Genomic DNA, 25,609 nt, shown 5'->3' with positions numbered 1-25,609 from the left:
TGGGATTGGAGAAAACATATTTTTATCTTTTCAACCTCCCTCATTCCCCTCATATATTCTAAATCATGATAGTAAAAAATTTCTGATGAAATTAACATAAATACAGAGATCACAGCTGCTCGTAGATTAGGTGAATGTTACACTCACCTCCTTCCCAGGATGAAACTGGAATTACAATTAAAATATAGAGCAATTAACCTGAATAACCAACCAAAGTCGAGTTGAAAATAAGTCTTATAACAAGGATTTATAGAAGAAACCATATTGAGACTGGTAGGAAGGGTGGAGATGTGAATAGGTGGTGACTGAGATTCCAGAGAGACATCAAAGCTGCAAATGTTCTCCTGAGAAGCATGGGGTCTCAACCCCAAGTGGGATCCTCAGTCTTGAGCATCAGAACTGGGAAAAGACAGCCATAGAACATCTAGCTGTGAAAATCAGCAGAGCTGATTGAATGGAGCACTCTGCACCTCCCTGCAACAGGGAGAGATGGGAGTCTGCTAGATACACAGGTGCCCTATTAAAGGGCCAATGCACAAAATCTCCTTTGCAGCCACTTACCCTGGGATTTGGGGGAGGGAGGGTAGAGCTGACTAGAGTTGTGTGAGAAGAGATTGGGGTTTGTGACTCTGGGGAGAGAGTTGAAGGGATAGCTGTCAGGATTCCTGCACTGAGTTCCTCTCCCAGACTGCAGATACCATCTTTCTTGGGTGGAGAACGCCTCTCCATATGACATCAGCCTGGAGAAATGCAATAGTCCCATACTCTGGACTCCCTGTCACACTACCCTATGGAGCTTGCAAGCTGCTGAGGAGTCAGCTGCGTAGGCCAGTGTGTAGAGGCCTAAGCAGACTCAGGCGGTGTCAGTAAGTGATTTGTGAGGCATTGGGGCTACAGTTACTTCCCCCACTCTCCCGTGAACCTGACTGGTGCCTCCCGTCATGGGATGGATATCCACTAGCTCTACTTGCTGGGCTCCCAGAGGCTGGGCAGACACTTCCAACTGGTAGCTCTGGTTTTCCACTATCTGGGCAGAATCCAGGACAAACTGAGTTGTGTGGCTCTAGGATATGGGGCATTTTTCCTTCACATGCCCTAAAGGTCCAGAGTGCTCCATTCACATGGCCAAATCTTGATCTGTTTGGGCCTGATAAACTCTACTAGCTTCAGTCTAAGAACTCCCAGAGGCAGTCCTCCCCATCCCCACCCTAACCCCACCAACAGAAATATATGCAAACACCCAGCAGGGGGCAGCTAGACTCGGTACACCCTGGGACATTTGCTGAGTGGCCTCAACCCAGCACTGGCACTGAGTTTGAACCTGTATCAATTTGGTGGACACCACTTGCCCCTACTTGGTGACTCACTGAGAACCTACCTCATGCAACTTGAGTACCAGGAGAGGCTCCTTCAGTTACTGAACCTAACTGGCAGCCAACAGGTGGAGGCAGGGGCATCTCGGGGTGCCTTGGGACTTTTCCTGTTCTGCCCTAGGCCTGCTGCTAATAAAAGCCAGCTTTGGTGCACAACTTGGTCCTTCCCATGCACACCCAGATCCAGCAGAGGCAGCTACAAGATGTAGATCTCTTTGTTGATCTAGTTTCTGATTGATAGAAATGTGTACTATAACTGTAGTTGATCTATATAGTATGTTATATATATATGAAAAGTATAATTCTTACAACAGATCAGGAAGCATACATCTATTTTATGTTCTAGAGCTTCCGAATTGTATTTGTTTTGGTTAGGACTCCATTGTCCTTGAATAAAAATGAGTGATTTCTTGACTAGACTGTGATGAAAACCAAATATTTTAAGTTTTTTTCTCTGTTTTCGAGAATCCATTCTGCTATGCTAAATCTCAACTGGTACATAGAGAGGGAACACATGGGTGAGTAAAATTGCCAATTTTCAGAACTGTCTCAGACAAAGGTAGTGTTTTTTGACAGAGACCATAAGAAATCCTCCACGTGTCCATAAGAACTATCACCATATTCCCTTCGATATTTTTCAGAGCTATGTTGCTGATTGATAACCCTTTTTATTGCCCTTACTAGGCTGTCTGGTACACTTAACAACCCAAGTGTTCACATTTCTGTGCCTCATGTTTGGAGTTATACTACTACTTTTTTTTTAGCTTATAAATAACAGAAATTTATTTACCACAGTTATATTGTATACTACTCCTTGTACCTATTAAAGCAAGTTGAATCTGTCACTTATCATCCTTAAGGGAGTATTGTTCCTGACAGCTGTTGCCATAACAGTATATATCTTCCTTGTAGGAAAAAATGTTTTCCTGCATCAAAGTTATGCTACACATGTATGAAGAATTTATAGAACACTAGAGTTCCCTCCAAAAACAGTTGAATGGCAAGGAACAGAAGGTCTGAGTGACCATCCCATAAAAATTTCTATCTGATTCGTATCTTTTACTCTAAACTGAGTTATATTTTTGAATTTTTCAGACAGTATATCCACTGGATATTTATGTTAAGTTTTACAAATAAAAATTTCAAAAATTCACTAGCATATTTTATCCTAATTTATCTTGAAATCTAACTTAGTGGATTTCTGTATGAGTAGATTCATTAACAAGTCCAACAAATGACCTTCATTTTTTAAAAAATATATTATATTGTTTTTTTACAGAGAGGAGGGGAGAGAGATAGAGAGTTAGAAACATCAATGAGAGAGAAACATCGATCAGCTGCCTCCTGCACACCCGCTACTGGGGATGTGCCCGCAACCAAGGTACATGCCCTTGACTGGAATTGAACATCGGACCCTTCAGTCCGCAGGCCGACGCTCTATCCACTGAGCCAAACCGGTTAGGGCAGACCTTCATTTTTTGTGCAAATTTCTAATAATGGAGATCTTGTAAAATTACACATTGCTCTAATTAGTAGCTCTAGAAATACTTGAAAGAATACTTAGGGGATTTTTACATAAAATAATAATTTCACAATATCAGATTGATTGTATTAATACTGCTAGCAATCCTATCTGTCCACAAACTTAATTTCTTTCTCTTCTCTCTCTTCTCTTGCTCTCTCCTTTCTCTCTCTCAACTGGAGGATATTTAAACATTTTCATCTCCCCTCCAACCTCCAGCACTTCTTTGTTATGCTCTTTTTCAGTTGGGGACATTACTTCTTACACTGAGACAACCACCACTATAACTATCCATTCACCTGCATCTATTCCCACATACTCTGACTTCCTTCCTATTACTATGGATGAACTGTTTATGTTTTAATATAAGGGTTGACCCTTTTACCTGGGCAGAAGCCCTCAGTCCACCCCTCCTAAAGTGTATCACTCCAATATTACCCACTGTTTCTCTGGCATCATCAATTTATTTACCTCTATGGGATCATAACCATCAGCTCACACATTTTCAATAATACTTCCTCCCCATCTGAGAAAAACTCTTCCCCTTAATCTAACATTTGCTCTAATTCTTACCCATGTCTCTCCTCTCTCTAAGAGTACAACTCCTCAAATGAGTTGCCTGTGCTCAGATTCTCTAACAGCTCTCTTCCCTCCTCACCTGAAAATACTTCCGTCAAGCTTTACATCTCTACCTCTCCATCGGCACAGCTCTTGTCAACATCACTATCAAACTTCATGTTACTAATGTAAAGGTTTAATTTTCGTTGTCCATCCTGCTTGATGATAGCAGGATGATAAGCAGCTCCTGCCTCACTTTCTTCACTTGGCTTTCAGGAAGCCAGTCTCTGCAGGTTTTCATCCTAATTCCCTGTCTATTTCTTCTCAGCCTCTTTCCTGGTCTCTCACTTTCTCTCCCTGACCTTGAAAGTCAGACTTCTCCAGGGCCAGTTCTTAGAGTACTTTTCTTTTCTGGATTTATTTATTCCTTTGGTGAGTTCATGCATTTCTTATTTTTTCTAATGTTTGAGCTTTAAATACCACCAAATTTATATATCTAGCCTACACCCATTTCTTGAATTCCTGGCTCTTATTTTCAACCTAGAAGCCCCCGTGATCTTTTAAAAATGCAAATTAGCTAATTCCTTTTCCCTGTTCAAATTTTACCCATGGATTCCTATGTCACTCAGAATAAAAGAAAAATACCTCTTATTGGCCTGTAAGACCTCACCTGAGCTGATCTTCCCATTGCCTTTCTGCCTTGTTTTCTTCCGCTCTCCGTCACTCACTCAACTCCAGCCATGCTGGTCTTTCTCGTGTTCTTTAAACTTGGTGAGTGCACTCCAGCCTTAGAGCATTTAAACTGACTGTTCCTCCAGACATCTCTGACTCACTCTCCAGCTCTTGATGTTCTTGCCTTCTGAGTAAGGCCTCCCCTACCACTCTCTTCATCATACCCCTTTCACCACTTCATCATTCATACATCCCATTTTCTTTTTTGTTTTTCTTCACAGCACTTATCACTATCTAACATGCTGCATATTTGCATTTTGGATTTATTGTACATCCTTCTCCACTAGAACATAAGGTCCATGAGGACAGGAATTTGTATCAGTTTTGTTGTTTGCTGCTATATCCCCAGCACACAGCACTTGGCAAATATTCATGTTCAATATATTGGCATTTCTCAAAGTGTGGTGCCCAGACCACCCGCATCACAGTAACTGGGCCCCTTTCAGAACATGTTAGAAATGCCAATTCTCAAAGCCTACCATAGTCCTACTAAACCTGAAACTCTGGGGTAGGGCCCGCCAATCTGTGTTTTACAAGTCCTCCAGGTAATTCTTATTTCTACTAATGTTTGAGGATCAATGTACTAAAAGGTGGAAAGTGGCTAGTGTTTGGATAGGTTCAAGCCTCGGACTGATGAGAGGACTGTGCCCTCTCATCAGTCCGAGGCTTAAACTTGTCCAAACGTTGTAGCCGCTCTCCACACCAAAAATTTCTTGAATTAGGGAAAAAAGGAGAAAATTTCTATTCCTGTGTTAAAATGCCATGCAAATAAATGTAAGAACACTTTGTAGAATTTGTTTCCCTGATATGTCATAATATGCCTAATTTTTTAAAAAAAGTTTTAGTTTATCATTTAGAAAGTGAAAAACATACCTTATCCTATGCCATGAATCCAAATCTATTGAAAAGTGGTAGACTTAGTCATAACTGTATATACAATTAATGTATGGTTTAAGTTTTAGTTGAAAATTATGTTAAAAATTAGTGCCAAGACCTGTGTCCCTATGGTTTAAAAATTTAACAAAGCTGTTAAGAATATCCATACTTCTCTTGGTCTTTCCTATTCTTAGACTTTCAACTCTAATTTTCTTACCTTGAACTGCTCAGTGTCTCTGTCCTCTAGAGCCAATCACATCACACATGAGCCTCTACTCCACATTTGATGCCTGGGATACACTCTCTGCCCTTAAAGAGAGAGGGCAGAAAATGTACTAGTATTTCAGTTGGTGAAATCACACCTATTGTAAGATTATGAAGCAAGCGGATAACTTCCTCCCTTACTGTCTGTGCATGAAGTTGTTACGATCCTCCCCAGGGGAACAAGTGTCTCTGTTAGCCCAGCACAATTCCAGTTTATGCGCGACATCTTGATGTAATTATTAATTGCATCCTTCATTGCCTAAAGTGTCCTAGCTTGAGGTCAAAATATATGGTCACCCTATTCATTTTATATACAAATATATATATATATATATATATATATATTACTTTTAATCTACATATTTACACAGTGTATAATGAAAATTGGAAACCAGGGTTCTAGTTATATTTTATATTCACTAGGAATATTACCTTTGGACAGTTATTCAAAAAGTCTAGATATTAGTTCTTTTAACATTATAATAGGAAGGAGAATTTTAATGTAACATTTGTAAAAATTAATATTAAATATTTTACTAAGATTTCTACTTATTTACATAGTTTCTTATCTGCATTGGATTTCATTTAAACCTATTCTAATTCTAATACTAAATGCTAGTATCGATTTTCATAGATGTCATGTTTGTCATTATGTTTTAACAGGATAATTTCATGATGTTCCTACAGCAGACAGAATAGTGGAAAACGCAATTTCAGATTACTAAGCCTGATTTTTTCCCCTTTACTAAGTCAGCTAATCTTTTCATTTATTTGACATTATAAAGATTTAACCTCAAAATTCATGCCTTTTCAGAGGGCCAATAGATGTGTGCAGAATTATCACTGGGGATGATTAGAATTTCTGGGTCAGTGTCTTCAGACTGGTGAGCCACAGCAGTTTTTTTTTTGGCTTGCATCTGTTTTCAGGCAAAACTAAAAACAAACAAACAAATAAATAAATAAATAAAATATATTGAAGTATAAGTTGAAAATAAAGTAAATATAATAAATACATTTATCTTACCAAGTAAATACACTCATGGACTTAAGTCTTTTTTTCTTTCCTTTAAGAATTCTGATCTTACATGAACGTTAAACTACATTACTATGAACCAAGTTTTGCCTGTGTGTGATTACTCCTCTGCGATAATTTTTAAGCTAATCTGACTTTTAAAATTTTTAATTGCTCTTGCATATAATTTATTGAGAACTTATTGTGGACTGATGTAGCGGGTTCTAGGCTTCACTATCATATATTGTTTTAATAAAAAATACATGTTATTTGAGAGGACTGTCCAATTTGTAAAACAATCTATATTGGATGTTTCAGCAATTACTCAAGTATATGATCAATTGTATAGTTCATCCAGACTATTAGTCTTGGTAACATAGATGCTTATTTGATTGATTCTTATAATTGCCTCAACGCTACTTAGCATAGATAATCATCCTCTTTCTGGCAGTCTGATCATTACAGTCTGTGTTGGCATCCACTCAGCCTGCAAGACCCAGAACAATTCTGTGGAGTTATGCATGTATAACAAAACTGGCTGGCATAAACGCATTGACCTTGGCATGACACCTCGCGTAGGCGGTTTGTATACATAATCATGGCCACAGCCTGCTTGGCTTGTTCAAGGTCATATAACAAGTGTGGGTTTGGTTACCACTTGGAGTCATTCAATTTCTAGTCTGGGGTTGACCTTAAAATAGCCAATCCAACACTTTTTCTTTCTTCAATAAGTGCTTTAAAAGTAGTCTCAATTTTAAAGCATGCATTATTTTTATGAGAAAAAAAATTGTTGCATCAACCTAACGCCATTCTCTTTAATGACTTGCTTTATAACTGGGAGACATGCATTTCTGAGTTATTTTGTTCTGGACCAGAAGGTATGCCTGGTCTGATATCATGGTCCATCTTCACTGAGCGTCAGTTCTACATTATCACTCCATGAAGAATATGTTAAGGCAAAAGAAACATATTCTAGAATAGCATACAAAATCCATACACGATTTTAAAAGTGTGAGCCTTTATAAAGTTGTCTTGTGAGTCTGGGTTCAGGCTAAATAGTCAGATACTTTGGAGCAGAGTTTCTTCTATTTTGGGTACTAATTATGGGTGTTGGTTTTTTTGGTGGAAAAGCTTGAGACTGGCAAATCTCAATGTCAGAGATTTTTTCATTTTATTTAGCAAGTTAGATACTTTTGAAGGCTACATTTACTCCATCAGAAAAAACGACAACAATAATTAAAGTGTTCTATGTTTGCATTGGAACAAGTTTCAATGATCTCTAATCTATTAAAAGTAGGCTTATTCAGCAATTTATAGAAATATGTAAGTTTATTATCAGCTATGCTGTTTGTATTAAAAAAAAACAACACATACACAAGCAAACAAAGAAACTAAAAACCTTTGTACATTCTTACTTTTTTGAACCTCCACCCAACTCTGAACTATCTTTATGCTCCTTATTTTTTTAACTTATGCTGTATACTTTTTAGTTTTTCTTAGGGAATGACTGTGTCATATGCATATATAAAAAAATTTTGAACACAAGTTAATGCCCAGTAAGCTTTTGAGAATGGATACCTTATGAAATAGAACCTTGCGTCCTGATTATTAAGACTCAGGTTTAGTTACTTAAAGGCCCCTGTTTTAATTATTTAAAGGCCCCTGATTATTAAGTCTTACAGGTTTAGTCTTTAAAGGCCCCTGCTTGCTTCAAGTCTGGAATAGATTCTATCTTAAAAAAATGAAGCAGTTTTGAGAGTTTCAGGTGCAGTTTTCGCAACTGCCCTGTGTCTCATGGCGGATCACTCCAAGTTCACTTTATTGATGTGTTTGAGAGCAACACAGGTTCCCTGTCATTTCTCAAATGCAGTGGTGTGCTTTTTCCCTTGAGCCTGTCACCCTAAAAGGTACAGATTTTTAAAGCATGAAATGCACCGCTGCTCCAGTGTATATTGAATAGAGTGAACTCCAGACATGCTTATTTTTTGTTTTCTGAGTATAACAATTGGAACATAATATCCCTCTCCCCACACTACTCCCCCTCCCCAAATAAACCAAAGCATTAGATAAAATTGGTAGCACTGAAATTGAGGATATCTAAAAACAGCAACCTATAACCTTGGGGATTTTGAGTGATATAAATACAATGGCTGAGAACATTTTTAACCACAGAATTTTTGCCTATTATACTTAGACACTTGCAAGGTTGTTGAGTTGCTCTTCTTGTAACCCATATGAAAATGCTTATATTCGGGAACTACACAATTCACATTCCAGGACTTTCTCACTCCCCCCAATGAGTCCATATTTGTAACCAACTTGTAATGTCTGGTTCAATTCCCAACCAAACAAGCAAATACACTTTCTGAAGAGCGATAGCAATTCTATACCCGTTTGTTTACAAATTGTCTGACAATGAGTCAGAAGCCTACACATTTTTTTTTTGTATATAACTCTTCCCAAATTGATTTAGCAATCTGGAATAATTTCCTGTCTTTCCTTCCATCTTTATAACCTAAGCAACGTGACGTTAATGCTTTCAGTCCTTCTGCCTGATATGCAAGTGACATCGTGTGTTTCACAGAGAAAATAATGCCTTCTCTATGCCATTAAATTGTACTGACTTATCACAAAAACCTGGTTTTTGGTTATATCATCACTCAAAATGTTGCCTGTGCCTGGGGAAACGGGTACTCCAATTAGCAGTAAATCAAAGTTCTTTCTCTCTGATGCAAGAGGACTGTGAAATAAATTGTGATGGGTGAGCTGTATCAGCAAGCACCAGTGATTAGGAGGATTGGCTGACAAGTCTATTAAGACTTCTCCAAAGGAAACCACACCCATTAAAGGACTAGGAACTACATTTTTTTGTGGTTTTACTGTTGATCTCTGTTTCCTTATACAGAGTTCACTATAATTTACAATCAGGCTGGTACAACACAGGATGCTTTAATCTAAATATTTGAAGGTGCTTTAATCTAAATATTTATTTACTTACTTATTGTATTCAAATGAAGTAGGATTTTTAAAATTGATTCAACAGGAACATAAGATCATGGTTACAAGCAACAACCAAAACCATTAAAATAAATAAGGAAAGACTGTGCTCCAGTAGGAAAAAAAAATGAGAAGTTGATGCACACTTTCCTGTTAAATGCACACATATATTTAGCAAAAAATGTACAATTAGCCTGACTTACCTCTCTTGTCTGGCTATAGTTCTAAATTCATAAATTGAACAGTCCTTCAATTAATTTTGCTTGTGTCGATATCCTGCAAATTATAAAACACATTTAAGAAATACTCTTTGCACAGTTCAATGGAGATACACTTCAGTTAATTCTAAATCTAAATTTTAATTTTATGAACAAAAGCAATAATGTTCCAAGGACATTATTACGGATAGAGTTACTGATCTTATTAGTCTTTAGTAATTAAGAGTCATTTTCAAGAAATCAGAGAATACATGTCTCACTGGGCTAAGTGACTACTTTGCAATTGAATTGGTAGACATTGGAGAAATAAGTCTTTTCTCTACTTCTTTTCTTTTAACCTCTTTATCAAACTCTAAGCACTTCCTATTAAGGTCTGCAGCACTGTTATCAATGGTTTTCTACCCTGGGTACATGTAAAGCTATATTTAAGGATTCAAAATACCTTTGGTTACACTTGAGACTTATGTGACCCTTTTGATGAATCTCACCCCAATAAATTTAATGAAACAAGTGGGTTTCCAATAAACAAAAATAATACCTTTGATTGGGGGTCCTAAAACAATTGAATCAGTTTTACAGGAACAGGTTATTGGCAGGGTGGGAGGCAGGCATCAATATTTTTTCCAGTTTTATGGATATAACTGACATTGACATAATCATTATGCTATGATGTAACATATCACAATGATGTAATACATCATTAGCAATGATATAACATTGTGCACATTTCAAGCATACCATGCAATGACTTGATATACATGTACATTGTGAAATGATTGCCATAATAAGGTTTGTAAACATATCCATCACCTCATACAGTTACCATTTGCATGTGTATGGTAGGAACATTTAAGATCTACTCTCTTAGCAAATTTCAACTATACAATACAATATTGCATACCATAGTATCATGCTATACATTAGGTCCCCAGAACTTATTCATCATACAGTTGAAAGTTTGTACCATTTAACCAATATCCCTTTACTTCCTCCACCATCAGCCTCTGACCCAAAGGAAACAAAATCACTATCTCAAAAAGATATCCGCACCCCATGTTTATTGCAGCATTATCACAACAGCTAAATCATAGGAACAACATGTCTATGGATAGATGAATGAATAAAGAAAATGTGATATACATATCCTATATAATAAAAGGCTAATATGCAAATAGTCCAAACAGCAGAACAACTGAACAGCCAAACAACCAGTTGCTATGATGTGCACTGACCACCAGGGGGTGCGCACAGAACATGGCCAGCGTTGGCAGCAGGCGGCGGAGCACAGAACATGGTGGGTGTCAGCCATGGCGGGATGGTGAGCAGATGAGCCGGGGCACCAGACCAAGGCAGGGTGCCCGTCGCTGTCATTGGGGTGAGCCTCTGGTGGTTAGTGAAAATTCTTTGCTCCTGCATGTCGTGGTCCCACCTGGCACTCACACCTGCTGCTGGTGCTGGAGCAGCAGCTCTCACTCACTGCCAGCACCTGGTGCCAATCACTCAGCACCCTCAGTGGGTGCAAGCAGCGGCTGCTGGGCCCGATTGCCCCTCAGGGCTTCTCCACCTCCCCCTGCTCCTGAGGGGAGATTGGGGCCAGCAGCCACCATTCATACCCACTGCTGGGACTAGCCCCAATGGCTCTGGTGCGAGCGGGACTGGTGCCATCAGCACATGGGAGTGGAGGTGGCAGACGCGGGGCTGCCGGCAGACAGGGGGCTGGGGGCTGTGGCAGGAGGGGCTGGGCGGGGGTGCGGAGGATGGGCGGAGACCCACTCCTGTGCCCACCGCAGCCTCGTGACACACAGTTCCTTCAAGGTGCGTGAATTCGTGCAATGGGCCCCTAGTATTATATAATAGAATATATACATAAAATACATATAATAGAATATTATTCATTCATATAAAGAAGGAAACTATGTGATTTGCAAGAACATGAATGCGCATCTAGGGCATTAGCTAAGTGAAGTAAATCAGAGAAAGACAAATAATGTATGATCTCATATATAAGTAAAATCTAAAAAGGCATCAATATTTTTGAAGTGCCTGTGAAACCATTGGCCTCCATGCTCTGCATAACTCATCCCTCTCCCACGCACTATCTAACTTCAAGCCACTCTTCTCTCTTCTTCAAAATCACAATTGTTCCTGCCTTTGAACATTTGTACTTGCTGTTCTCTCTACCTATAATTTCTTTTTTTCAGGTCTTTATATGGCTGTGTTCTTGATATTTGGGGTGCAGCTCAAATGTCACTACTTCAAAAAGAACTCCCCAAAGTGCTCCCCAAGTTACACATTCACATCATCCTGTGTCATGTTCTTCATAGCCTTCTTTCAAAACTTATTTAGGTATTTGTATGCTTGCTTAATATCTCTCTAAAGCAGTGGTTCTCAACCTTCTGGCCCTTTAAATATAGTTCCTCATGTAGTGACCCAACCATAAAATTATTTTCGTTGCTACTTCATAACTGTAATGTTGCTACTGTTATGACTCGTAATGTAAATATCTGATATGCAGGATGGTCTTAGGCGACCCCTGTGAAAGGGTCGTTCGACTGCCAAAGTGGTCGTGACCCACAGGTTGAGAACCGCTGCTCTAAAGCATTAGACATAGTTTTATATTGCTAGAACCTTGTATTTCTTCACCATTGCCCTAGCCCCTTGAACAGTGTCTTGCAGCACATTGTAGACACTTGATCAAGTCCCTCATGTTAACAAATGTTTATTAAGCATTTACTATGTTGAGGTAATGAAGTAGGTAATGAGGATAAAGCAATGAACAAAACAGAAAAAAAAAATGAAGATAAGTACCTTGCTATAGTGCCCAGTGCAGAAGTTCTAGATTAATTCTATTCTTACAAGGATTTTTTTTATATCATTGAATTTTCACAACTAAAAGGAAACAATCCAGAGTTGTGTTCAGAACTTATAGGATTGCAGCCACGCCTACTAGAAAGGATGAAAGGCCTGGCACCATAGAACCTGAATCCTAATCCTCGCTCTACCTACACCAGTAGCAATGAGATACTAGACAAGCATGTACTGTGTAGTTATTACGAGCTTAGTTTTGGAGGCAGCTGGTTTCAAAGATGGGCATTTACAATATATTCATCAGCTCTGTTGCTTAGTTTTCTCACGTATAATATTTGAGTCATGGTCAGTCATTGCTTTATTAAATTGGACTGATAATGAAATAAGGCAAAAATGCACAGAATGCATTTTAAATAATAATAGCTATGATTACATTAATTATCCTGTTCCTTCTCAGCTTTAATTTTTTTCATTTGTGAAGCAATAAAGGTAAACTAGCATTTCTGTTATCCTTTCCAGCTCATATTTTCAAAATATTCTAGGCTTGTCAGCCTTGTTGACTACACTGGGGTCCCTGACAATGAACACTTTCTGCATTTTTTAACAATTACGTACTCCAGAAATATGTAATGACTTGTTCCAGCTCTCTTAGTTTCTTGGTTCTTCTATTTTCAGATCCTAGGAGTGATTAATATGAACATGGTGTGATAATACTCTGTGATTTGCTACTCATAGTTTTAAGGTTTATTTTTGCCTTGTTTTACCTTATCAATCTACAGCTTTACTAGATGCCGTGGGGTTTTGTTTTGTTTTGCTCTAAGCATTGCAATTTTCAAGTCTATTTTTCAGAAATGTTGTTTTTTTTTTAATGGATAATTTCAGCTCAACGGGATTTGTTAGCCCACCCCTCATTTCATTGCTTCTGACTTTGAGTAATGGAGGAAATAGCTTTGGGTGGGTAGTCAGCCAGTCTGGCTAGTCCACTGGGCATAGGCTCCCCGGTCACTGGGATCACTAACGCCTAATGCCTCTCTAATTATGGACATGTCTCATTCCTGGCTCCTTAACAGCCTCACCGCAGGGAGTAACTCCACTTCCTGACTGGAAGCCTACCTTCATTAGCGTAAACTGTACATCATAACCTTCTAGTTTTACAATAACCCAAGGGGCCCTTCCCCCAGAGCTGTGGCATTGTGACCGTCTCAGTGTTTGACGGAGGCAGACGATAAGAATTTGTGACTTCCAACTTTAAAATGCAAAAGGTAAACCTCTACGTGATAGGGCTTTAAAAGAAGTCATCTGTGCCAATAAAGGAGAAGAGATACAGGGATTTTGTTCTATTCTTTGCCCTATTCATTCCCTTCTCCAGTGCCCCTTCCTTCCTAAGTGAAGCAAAGCCTAGAGTAAGACTCTTTGTACTAGTGAAGTCTGAATAAGGACGGAGACTTTGAAAAGCAAATGAACCTGTAAAACAACTTAATATTGATTTAAGATTTAATAAGAAGTATTGCTTCATATTGATTAGAACTTTGGAGTTGTAATTCAAGCCTTGCCTACTTTCATCATCATCATCACATTTGCTACCTTTTATAGAAAACTCTTCATATTCTAAGCTCTGTACTAGTCACTTTCGATAATATCTTCCCAGATATCTCCCTAAATACTGCAAGGTAGTTTATTTAATTGCTAAATAACAACCTTGTTATTTAGGAGTTAAAATGTTAAGTTCTGGCCCATAATTACCATAATATTTTAAGAAACATTTAATAATACTGTAAATAGGGATAGCAAGCCAGAAATAAATTATAATTGTAAGATAGACCAACAAAAAAGATGAAAGACAATTGTCTATTTAAACAGGTCAACCTAACATCTAGTACAATGAAAATAAGGTCATTATTTTATGTATATTTTCCTCATTTCACTCCCAAGTGGTTCATACACAGCTATGTACTATTATTAAATGAATACCAAAAGAATGAAAAATTAAAGTTGCCTGACCACATCTATTCTAACTAAAGATAATTTTGGTTCATTCAGAATAATAATCTATTTTGTACCTCTCAATACTGACAGAAACCCCTTAGGAAAAAACCCTCATTTAATTGATTTTGCACATTAAGTGTAGATATAAGTTTGTACAGATAATTAGGCCTAGAATTAGAAATCAGTTTTGGAGACTCACTGTTCTGCATCTTGCCCACATCAAATTACAACTATCATTTTTCTTTTCATAGAATTCATAATATATATTTTTATCATCCATTCCAAAAATTAACAAAATAGACACATACTAGGCCCATGTCCTTATACTGATCCAGACCAGCATTATCTCTAAACTGGATTACTGGGGAGCTCTGGACAGGTACCCCTGCTTCTCCTCTTACCAGAACGAGTCTTTTCAAATGTAATTTAGAGTCTGTTGGTCCTCTGCCTTGGAATCCTGGTCTCTGATTTAGGGGTAAAAGCCAATGTCCTTTCAAAGACCTAGAAGGCCCCAAACATCACACTACCTGTGCCTTTCTGGTCCCTCATCTTCTTCTCCTCTTCCTCTGGCCCATTGCAGTCCGTCTCCGCTGCCCCCTTGTTGTGCCGCCTACATGTCCGGTTGCTTTCCTCAGGTATATGGACGTAGCTCTTGCTGTTCCCTCTGATTGGGATGTCCATCACCCATAAACTGCTTACTAATTTATTCACCCCATTCAAGTTTGTCCTCAGATTTTACAACCTCAAGATAGCTTACCATCATGACCCCTTTTATCTTAATCTTTTCATTTGTCTCTCTACTTGTATCCTCTGCTACCCTGTACTCTCAATCACAATTATTCTGCTCTATTTTTAAATTTTTCCATATTGCTATCACCATCTATCTTACCTTTTCATTAGTTAATTAATCACTTAATTAATTCCATTATCCCCACCAGATTCTAAGCCCCTCAACAATGGGGATTTCTCTTTTCTATATTCCTCACTGTATCCTAAGCATTTAAAATAGTTCTTAATACATGGTGCTCCTTGTATATTACTGAGATGATTTTGATAAGCTATATAATTATATTTTTAAATGGCCATAAATCTAAAGCAACAAATTTATTAATTAATATAATGACGTGAACAGATAAGTTATCATATAGGAGCAAATGCACTATTTTTTTAAAGCTAAATGGCATTTTAGTCATAGACAATATAACTCTTGAACTTCCAGAACATAACAACAGAAATATTAAAGGACATGAACATATTTACCCAGCTCTTGATATTTGCTTTTGCCAAGTGTGGAGAGATGTTTCTCTTATTCTTCAATTATTAATTTCTGATTTATCCATTATATTGGATAACTATGTATAAGTTCAATTATTTTTTAAATGTTAAGATTTGTTTTATGACCCAGGAGACTGTCTATCATGGTATGTGTTTCATGGGCACTTTTTGCTGTTCTAGGATAGAGTTTTCTATAAGTTGATGAGATCCTGTTGTTGATGGTGTTGTTGATTCTTCTATATTCTTGTTGTTATTGATTCTTCTATATTCTTGTTGATTTCTGTGTAGTTGTTCTATCAATTGTTTAGAGAAGGATGCTGACATTTCCAACTTGTGGACTTGTCTATTTCTCTTTTTAGTTATATGAGTTTTTGCTTCACATACTAATATCACAGCTCTAATGTCTGATGCAGATGCATTTAGGATGGCTATATGTTCTCTCTGGATAGAACTTTTTATCATTATGTAATAATTCTCTATTTCTGATATATATTTTTTTGCTCTGAAATCTATTGGGCTGTTGTATTATGAGACTAGAGTTCTTATTTCAACATTCTGTTTTAGTAGGCCTACTCTAACATCACTCTGGTGAGGGAAGGGTAGACATCACCTCTTATTACAGGTGGGGTGGAAATCCAAGATACCAACTCAGCCTCCATTTATAATGACAGGGGGATTCTCCTTGTTATTACTGGGTGGAGATGGGACCTCTAGCTTCCCGGTAAGCTTCTGCAGATACCCTATTTACCAGGAGAATTAGGAGTGCCTCATTACTACTCCCCACTGACACCATGGGCTGAAAGTGGCCCTGTCACTGCTAACAGTGGTAAAAATTCCAACTCTCTATTAGACCTCTTCTGACCCCATCGTGTCATGAGACAGGGAAACACTATGATACTACAAGGGAGAAGTGGAAGTTCAGGCTCCTCATGTGGCCTCAACTGACATCTTAGATGTGTGTGCTTGTTACTGCCCCATGGAGATGCAACTCCTGGCTCTTTATTGGGTCTTCTCTGACACCACCCCAGCAGGGAGGTAGGTGCATCTGCAGTCCAGAGAAGTTCTAAACTCCTACTTGGCCATGGTTGTTGGGTGGACCTCGCTTTTTCTGTAGTGTTTGGCCAAAGTAGAGTGGTTATTTGCTTAAAACTTCTGTTTTGCTGGGCTGTCTCTCCTGATCCTTTATGTCAGAGCATTAGGCTTCTCTTGGGGTTTCTTTTGACTGTACCCATTTGCATTCCCAGGGTGTCATCTTCTCCAGCATCCTATATAAAATATATGAAACAAAAAAGAAGTCCTAGGAAACCCAGTGTTGTGTTGTTCCTTAAGTCCTGAGGCTCCTAACTGATTGGATTTTTCTCTCTACCTTTCAGTCTTATGTTTGTTTTGTATATAATATCAAGGTCTTTTTGCTTTATTTACCAGAAGGAATGGAGAAAAGTATTTATATTCCATCTATCTTTCTTGATGCAGAATTCTTTTTTTTTGTAATTTAATGTTGATTTTTTTAAAAAAGGTACCATGACTTCCAATCATTAGAGTACAGAAATATGATGTTTGTAGAACTGATCTTTGAGAATTTTCATTAGTCTTGCATATACTATGCCAGCAGTATATTTTAAAAGAGACACAAAATAACTAGGAAGAAAAATGCTACTAAGTTTTTTTTCAGATATTACAAATGATTTTCTGGGATATATCTATGAATCATGGACATTAAGTGAATTTAATTGTTAGGGAGACAAGAAAATCCCAGAATAAATGACAATATTTAAATAATGAATAAAGGTCAGCTTGTACATTTAGTAAGTATTATTGATGAAAGTACATAATGATGATGGTAAATGCCCACCAAAAAAATTCCCTTTAGATCAACAACTCTTACAGCATGCTGAATTAGAGGTAAATAAGACAAGCTTTTTTTTTAAAAAAAAATTAAATCTTTATTGTTGAAGTTTAATTTGTCCCTTTTGTCCCCCAGTGACCCCTTCTAGCCCATCCCCACCCTGCCCCAGGCCTTCACCACCCTATTTTCTATGTCCAGGGGTTATGCATATATGCATACAAGTTCTTTGGTTGATCTCTTCCCACCCACCCCCCTCCCCTGTCTTCCCTTTTAATAAAAAATTAATTTTAAAAAACTTAAAGGTTATATTTTATGGTGCTACAATAGTAGAGGTTTATATTGCTACATTTTCAATTTTACTATAACAATGAAAAAAACTAGAATAATATTGTGGAACATCAATAAATCAGCATATTGTTATTAACATTGTTGTTTTAAAAAGATCCAAAATTCCTTTATTTACTTTTTAACTCTATATTGGTAATCCAAGATTACTTTTTTAGCATTTATATAAAAGTAAACAGCATTTGCTATTCAGTGATTGGTACTGTCAATGATTGATTTTTATTTTCCATTTCATGAATTGGTTTCTCAATGAAATTTATTTTACATATTTTTAAATGATGAAAGAATTCAAAGACATGGATATTACCCTATTAATTTTACCAATTTTTATTTATTTTAACACAACAATAAACAACAGGTCTTAAAGTAGAGTATTTCATTATGACTGGTATTAAGAAATTAGGTGCTCTCCCTCCAGAGGCCATGACCATGCCTTTCCCTTCCTCCTCTTTTTCCCCCACAGGCATGAATCTCCTAAACTCAAGGGGACCCCGCAGAGACTTGAAAGGAGGGGAGCAATGGGCAGAGGCAGCTCATCCTGGGCTAAGCCCTTGAACGTGTCCCGAAGGCCCCCTTTTCTCTGACTCTCCAGTGAGCTGACAGCAGCCTCACCTTGGCTCACTACTTTCCCATAATGTTTCTAGAGCCAAAGCAGAGCACAGCCTAAGCTCTGTCCTGTTGCTTCTTCTATCCTAGATAGAAGCCCTTCCTTGTTCCACTGCCCCCAGCTTTACAAAATGTACTCTCAAAATAAATGAGTAAAAGAAAAATGAAAAATGAAAATTAAATTCTAGCACATTAGGCAGTAATCGAGGAGCCAAGATCAGAGTTTCTGAGTTCAGGCTCTATAGTCAGAATGGTCTAGCTTTAAGTCCGATTGTGTTGCTTACTAATTGTGTGAACTTGGGAAGTCACTTAAACCCTCTAACTTTAGCCTCCTTATTAGCAAATTGGGATAGTGTGTAATTTATAAAACTGGATAGCACTATCTCCAAATAACTCCTGAAGAAGAAATGGAGAGTGAGTTCTGGAGCATTTGAGTACCAGGTGATCTTAGGATCCAGATGTGCCACATTCCTTCTCCCATTTGATTATCCAGTCTTTCTTCAGATTTTACAAGCAGATTAATTTTCCCTTTCTCCCTCATCAAGTCAAGTCATATAATTTTTTTCAGTCATGTAGTTTGACTTGTATTGACTATTTATGTTAATGAAAATGTTCCTCTACTCAGCCATTTGAAAACTTAGGATTGAAAACTGATCAATTTTCAGATGGGAGAAATAAGCAAATATCAGGGAAGAGTGAAAAAAGCAAAACCATGGTTTTCCTCAAAAGATGAATCCCCCCAAAATATTATAATAGCAAAATAAATTAAGATAATTTGACAAGTATTTTTCAAAGCAAACTATTGAATATCAGTTGTGTGTGGGAAAGAAAAGTACATAATACATGGTCCTACTCATTAAGTGGTTCATGATGTGAAGGACTAATTTGATGTTATTTTATCTTCTTTTTCTTCTTTCTTGCTTTTTTTCCCTCTCTGTGTTTCTCATAGTTCTTTTATATTCTAATCTCTGGCTCCAAGTTCTTTTTCTTGGGGTAGGTAGTACTTCAACAGGATTTCCTTAGAATCAATCAGAGGATAAAAACAAAACAAAACCGTAATAAATTTCCAGTTACCTGTGATCATGTGATTTTTTATAACATACTTGATGAACATAAATCCTAAGTATCTTTTTTTTTCTTCCTCTACGGATCTGGATTATTTTTTGCTTTTGTGAAGTTTGTCATCTCTTCATGATATGATCTGAATACTAACATGCCCCCAATCATCTGTTCCAACTAGTTTGCCCAAAGCCACCAGATATCTCATTCATTTGAATTTATATCATGAAGATCTCTCAACAACAAAAAAACACTTTATTTTAAAATAATAACCTTCACAAAGTATTTTTATTGACATGATAAAGCTTGAAAATTGCATATGATAAAGAGTGATAGAGATGAAGGCATTTTCTCCCACAAAATTACTACATAGGAAAAAAAGAAATAAAAGAAGGAAACATATATAAGAAATCTGTGTTAGAGATCTGGAGATAAAACACAAGATGATAAATCTATAATCATCAGCATCAATTTTGAGAATACTAAGGATAGTATGTGACCTATAATTATTTAGGACAATTTACCTAAACATTTTGGTTCATATTTATAAATACCAGCTCTCCAGCATATATAGATCTTAAAGCAGTAGTTCTAAAAGACTGTATTGAATATTAGAGATTTGGAACTCAAGAAACTGAATATTAAATAAGTACCCAGATGATTATAGTGCACAATGAAGTTGTAAAATAACTTGCCTAAGCTGCCTAAAAGTGTTCCAGGATTATTATTATAAAGTTTGACACCAGAACTTTTAAAATTCAGTCTATCATTAATTTTTTTTAAATTCTGAGACTTGTAGCAGTTGTGTCTATAACCAGGTGGAAGAGAAATAATAATTAGGGGGGAAGCATGGTAGTTCTGTGTTTGAATTACTGTCTCTCTTGAACTGTGGCCAATTTTCTCATCTGTGTCTTTTATTTCAGGATTAAAAGACACAATAAAGATCATCTCATTTCCTAAGCAAAAAGTCTTGAATGTGCACAGCTAGTTTACTGTAAGGATGGTCATCACCAAGTATTTATAAAAAAGAAAAAAATCATAACCTACATGTTCAGCTATAGGGAATGGTTAATTATGATAAAGGTACAGGGTTCAGATAATATGAAGCCAATATAAATTATGTTTCAAAATAACATTTAATGACATGAAGAATATTCATGATACACTGACAAGTGACAACAAAACAAAAGTTGATAGCCTAAAGTTATCTCTCATGCCTAGTGCAGGCAGAGATGGGATGGTCTTTCTTGGAGCTTTATCAGACTCAACAATTTTTCCCAAAATATAAGCAATTAATATCTACTTATCTGGTTTCTGAGCACGTGAAACTAGAATACCAGCACTCTATACCTGTGTTACTGAATATGTGATTCTGACTCTTATAAAAGGGAGGGAATGAGAGAAAGAGAGTGAATGGAAAAACTATTTGAAAGTTATGTGGACAGTCCTGACCACTCAATACTCTACATGCTATTCTTGGTGAAAGTCAGGTCTAACATAAGGATATGGATATGCAATTGGACTATATGTTGCTTTCATAAAGTTTTTATTTTATGTTAATGGTATGTTCTTGGTTTTTACTAAATGAAACTATAAGAAATATTGATGTGAGTTTTACTTTTGAATTTTATATTAAAATAGTGGATAATAAGCCTTCCCAAGATATTCTGCATATACCACCGTCTCCATGGACTTTATAATATTCTCAAGGTGTTTCCTTATGCTTCAAGACCAAATTCAAATAACTCCTCTGCTAAGAAATAGTCCCCATTCCCCACAGTCAAAACTAGTCTTGCCTTCTTTTTACTTTTCCTTAAAGCAATTGTCATGTGTTATATCAATTGTCTACTGTTGCAAAAATTTCACCACAAAAGTTAGTGCTTTGAACAACTATATATTAGTATTTTTCATGTTTCTGTGGGTTGACTGAAATCAGTTGGACAGTTCTTGCTTGGAGTCTGTTATACGGTTGCAGTCAGATGGCAGCTGGGGCTGGAGTCATCTGACTAAGCTTGATGGATGACAAGGCTTTTTCATTGACATGTCTGCTTCTTAACAGGAGCAGATGAGGGCTGGCTGGGCATTTCTGTTTCTGTTTCTCCACCTATTTTCTCTATGCTGCTTGCTTTGGCTTCATCACAGCAGGGTTGTCTCAGGATAACTGGATTTCTTATGTGGAGACAGGTTTCCTCCAGAACTAGTGTTCCAAGGCTGAAACTAGATGCAGGCTGAAGCGGTAAGGTTTCTGACGATTTAGCTTTGGGAGTCCTAGAACTTAATTCTGCCATGTTACATAGGCCAAGGAAATCACCAAGGCCAGCCCAGATCCAAAGAGAAGGGAATTAGACTCCATCTCGATGTGAAGAGCTGTACAGGGATGGAAAGCATGGATGGTGGCCATCTTTAGAAGCTACCTAACATATCTACAATAAGAAAAAGGTTTCAGTGCTGAGAAGGATTTGAAAGATCATTTGGTTTTTTTTTCTTATTTTAATGAAGAGAAAAAGAATAGTACGATGAAATAATTTTCCCCAAATCAAATTATACATTTCCTCACTTTCCAGCATGAACTAAACTCCCAAAATGAGGTAGGATTGTTCATAGCCTGTGGCATGGTTTGTTCATAGCCCAGCAAAGACTGTGAATAAATTACACATACAAGTACTTGCTAACATGAATAGGGTATGTTGTAGAAAATAAGTTTAGCTGTTCTGCATCTCATTTTAAGGAGCAAGAAAAAGTTCAGGTTTCTTAATTTGCCCTCGAACATGTACACCTTTGACCTGATTTAGCCATTGTTCGATGTTGTGAAATCAGTCCAGGCAAAGTTAAAAATAAAAAAAAAATTTAAAAAAAGAGGTTCCCACAGCTATACTTCTCTGAAAACATCTTGTTTTGTGTATTTGACTTTGGAACAATGAAAATGAAAATGATTTAACTATAGAAAGCAAAATTAAATAAAAGTGAAATAAAAGGCATTCCCCAAATGGGAAGGAAATGAAATAAATAAACCCATCAATTAGGTTTATTAAAAAGTTATTAAGTAATGATAATATGATATTTGATAGTATTAAGGAATTATTGTTCATTTTTTAAGATGCAATAATAATATTATTTGGGGGTTTTTTAAAAAAAAAGTTCTTAAAAAAATTCTTATCCTTTTGAGATACTTACGTAATTTATAGAGGATTAATAAGATGGTTGAAATTGGGCTCAAAATCACCCAGTATATATCCTCCACTGGAGAAGGGATAGGGGTTTTAAATTTATCATTTTATTTTCTCTATTATATTTGATATTTTTCATAAGAAAATTTTTTTTTCTGTAAGCTGCATCCTCAAGATTCCAACTGTTTGGTTTTTTTTAAAATCTCCTTAAATTCTTCAGCAATTTTTTCATGTATATGTGTGTAGATTTTTCTTTTGGCAGGTCTATAACTTTGTTTCATTTTCAAGGACAATTGAATGGGCAGGAATATTATTAATGATACCTAAATGCAAGAAATAATCTCCTTTGAAAACAAGAACTTGAAAAGCCATAAAGATAAAAATGTTATTAAAGTGTATTTATTGCTACTAAGAAAACATCTTGAAATAGATTTCTAGTGGATAGTGTAATATATTAAGAGAAGAGCACCCTCTGCTGTCTTGACACAAATGAGGAGACACTATTGTGTCCTTGATTTTTCCAGTTACCAGCCACAGTAACTGGAATGTATCATAATATTAATAATAATAATTATTATTATTAGTAGTAGTAGTAGTAGAAGTAATAGTAGTAGTAGTAGTATGTTAATAATTATTATTATTAAAAACCAAGGTAGATGATATCATAGTCAACTTTTCTTTTAAAACCATATCAGGGATGCAGGGAACCACTACTGGCCTGCAAAGGTGGGGTTAGAATTTATTTCCTAAAATATATAAAGGCTGTAAAACTAAGCAAAAATAACTTTAGCACACACATCTACTGTGAACCAAATTTTACCCATTTGGAGACAGTCAACCCAATCGCTTGGGTTGCTGGGTGAACATGTCTTTGTGTGAAACTGAGAACAAAATTATTTCCATAGATTTCCCTGTGAATTTGAACTTGTCAGAACTGTGCCACTGCTTAGGAAGTCCATTGCTACCCTGGGGACTTTAGAAATTCATCCCGGTGGGTCCCATTCCCAGTCTGCTGTTCAGGTCAGTTCAGTGCATTAAAGCTCTTATGTGGAGCTCACTTAAAGGCTAGGCAAGGCCAATGTTAGTCTACTCCATGGCTGCCTGTGCCTGTCCTTGTCATGATCCTAAGAGTCAGATGAAACAATAACATGTTTTTATCATCATATGTCATTTTCCATTTATTTTGTTTGAATTCCTCTTTCTTGAGGAAGAGTCTGTGAATATTGGTTTTTGAAGTGGCACTGTGTTGAGTAAAGGGTTAACAAAACCCATTCTTTTATGAAATTTGACCTTGGGTTAACTTTCTAGTTCTGTTTGCCTGAAAGCTGATAAAGGTGGCACGTCAGCTGTGTTACTGAGGAATATTGCATGTGGTAAAAATGACCTCTGATTCTGAACTGCCTCCAACTCGGGAGGGCAGAATGCATTAAAAATATCAGTTTGGGGGACATAGCTTCGGATTTCTCAAGGTGTGATGATTCTTGCAACTCACATGTCCTTTGTGGAGACCCAGAGGCTGTTGTTATAAGATATACTGGTTTTTAAATGGCAAGATTGTCGTCTTCTTCTTTTTTTTAAGGCTGAATAAGATCCTTGTGTGTGTATTATATTTTTAAAATCAAATTTTCAGTCAACAGACACACTTATGGTTTTCCCATATCTTGACTATTGTGAATAATGCTGCAATGAACCTGGGGGTACAGATATCTCTTTGAGGTTTCATTTCCTTTGGATATATACCCCAGAGTAAAATTGCTGGATCCTATGGTAGTTCAACTTAAAATTCCTTTAGGAACCTCCATACTGTTTTCCAGGCTGTCTATATTGATTTACATTTCCACATCTAGCATACAAGGTTTCTCTTTTCTCTGCACCTCTCCAATGCTTATTAACTTTTGATATTTTGATAGCAGCCATGCTAACAGGTGTGGGTGACATCTCAATGATTTGCATTTCCATGATGATTAGTGATGTGGAGAGTCTTTCATATCACTGAACTGTGCACTTAAAAATAGTTAAGAGGGTATATTTTGTTACGTGTACTTTATCACAAATTTTATAAATATGCTAGAGGCCCAGTGCATGAAAATTCATGCACTGGAGGGGGGGTTCCTCAGCCCGGCATGCTCACAGTCCGGGAGCACTCAGGGGTGGCAGGCAACACAGCCATCAGGAAAAGACAATGCCCCATCATACCTGTGCTGCTGCCACTGCTGGCAGCACAAGCCTCGGTTGGCCCTGGTTACCTGAGCCTTGGGCAGCCCTGGGCGGCTGGGAAGCCACCATCCAAGGCTTGCCTGCTGGGCTGGAAGAACTGTGGGACTCCAGTGGCAGGAGCAAGGAGCATTGCGGGCCTGCCACCCCCAGTAGGGCTGAAAGGACTGGGGGACTCCGGCGGGGCTGAGAGGACTGGGCACCGCCACCTAGTGGCTATGGGCACCACCATCTTTGTGACAGTGTGATGGTCAATTTGCATATTCCATCTTTATTAGATAGGATAACTTACAAAAAGAAGCTACTATCAAGAAAATGGATCTTAAGATACAAGAAATAAATCACAATGAATTCTTTAAAGATAAAAAAATGGTATATTGGTTCCTATTAGGTGTGTGGGGGCAGAATTGCACTCCTAAGTCACCACTGCATCTATTTGTGCAGATCTATCGATGTCACAAGTTAACTATCACTTGAAGGCAGAAAATAGCTCCTGGACTGCGGTGTGGACTCTGTCAGGCCTCCTTCCACTGCAGAAAATGCCAGTTGCTGCCCAGATGGCAAGCTGTGTTTCCTTTCCCTCAGAGTCAGGGCCAGGTGTGGCCTAGGGTATTTGTTTTAGTTGAAAAGCTAGTTGAAATAAGAAGATCCCCAGGATGCATCTTACACCCAGCTATCATTAAAAAATGTTTATCCATGTCACTCATTATTCTGATATTGTGCAACCACAGCTAGATATAAAAAAGTAAAT

At 37.3% G+C, this 25,609-nt stretch overlaps 1 long non-coding RNA gene across 1 annotated transcript in view; it reads right to left on the bottom strand.

The window, feature by feature from the left end:
- The window catches only part of LOC111823407, a 22,944-nt gene extending 18,686 nt beyond the window's left edge, over positions 1–4,258 (bottom strand). The window contains exon 1 of the long non-coding RNA XR_002826420.1: positions 4,124–4,258. This is a non-coding gene — a long non-coding RNA (uncharacterized LOC111823407). The remainder of the gene's footprint in view (positions 1–4,123) is intronic.
- Between the last annotated feature and the right edge of the window lie 21,351 nt (positions 4,259–25,609).

This window comes from Myotis lucifugus, unplaced genomic scaffold, assembly GCF_000147115.1.
Source record: "Myotis lucifugus unplaced genomic scaffold, Myoluc2.0 scaffold_481, whole genome shotgun sequence".
NCBI lineage: Eukaryota > Metazoa > Chordata > Mammalia > Chiroptera > Vespertilionidae > Myotis > Myotis lucifugus.
Note: the sequence above shows the minus strand (reverse complement) of the source record. Positions and strands in the feature narration are given on the sequence as shown.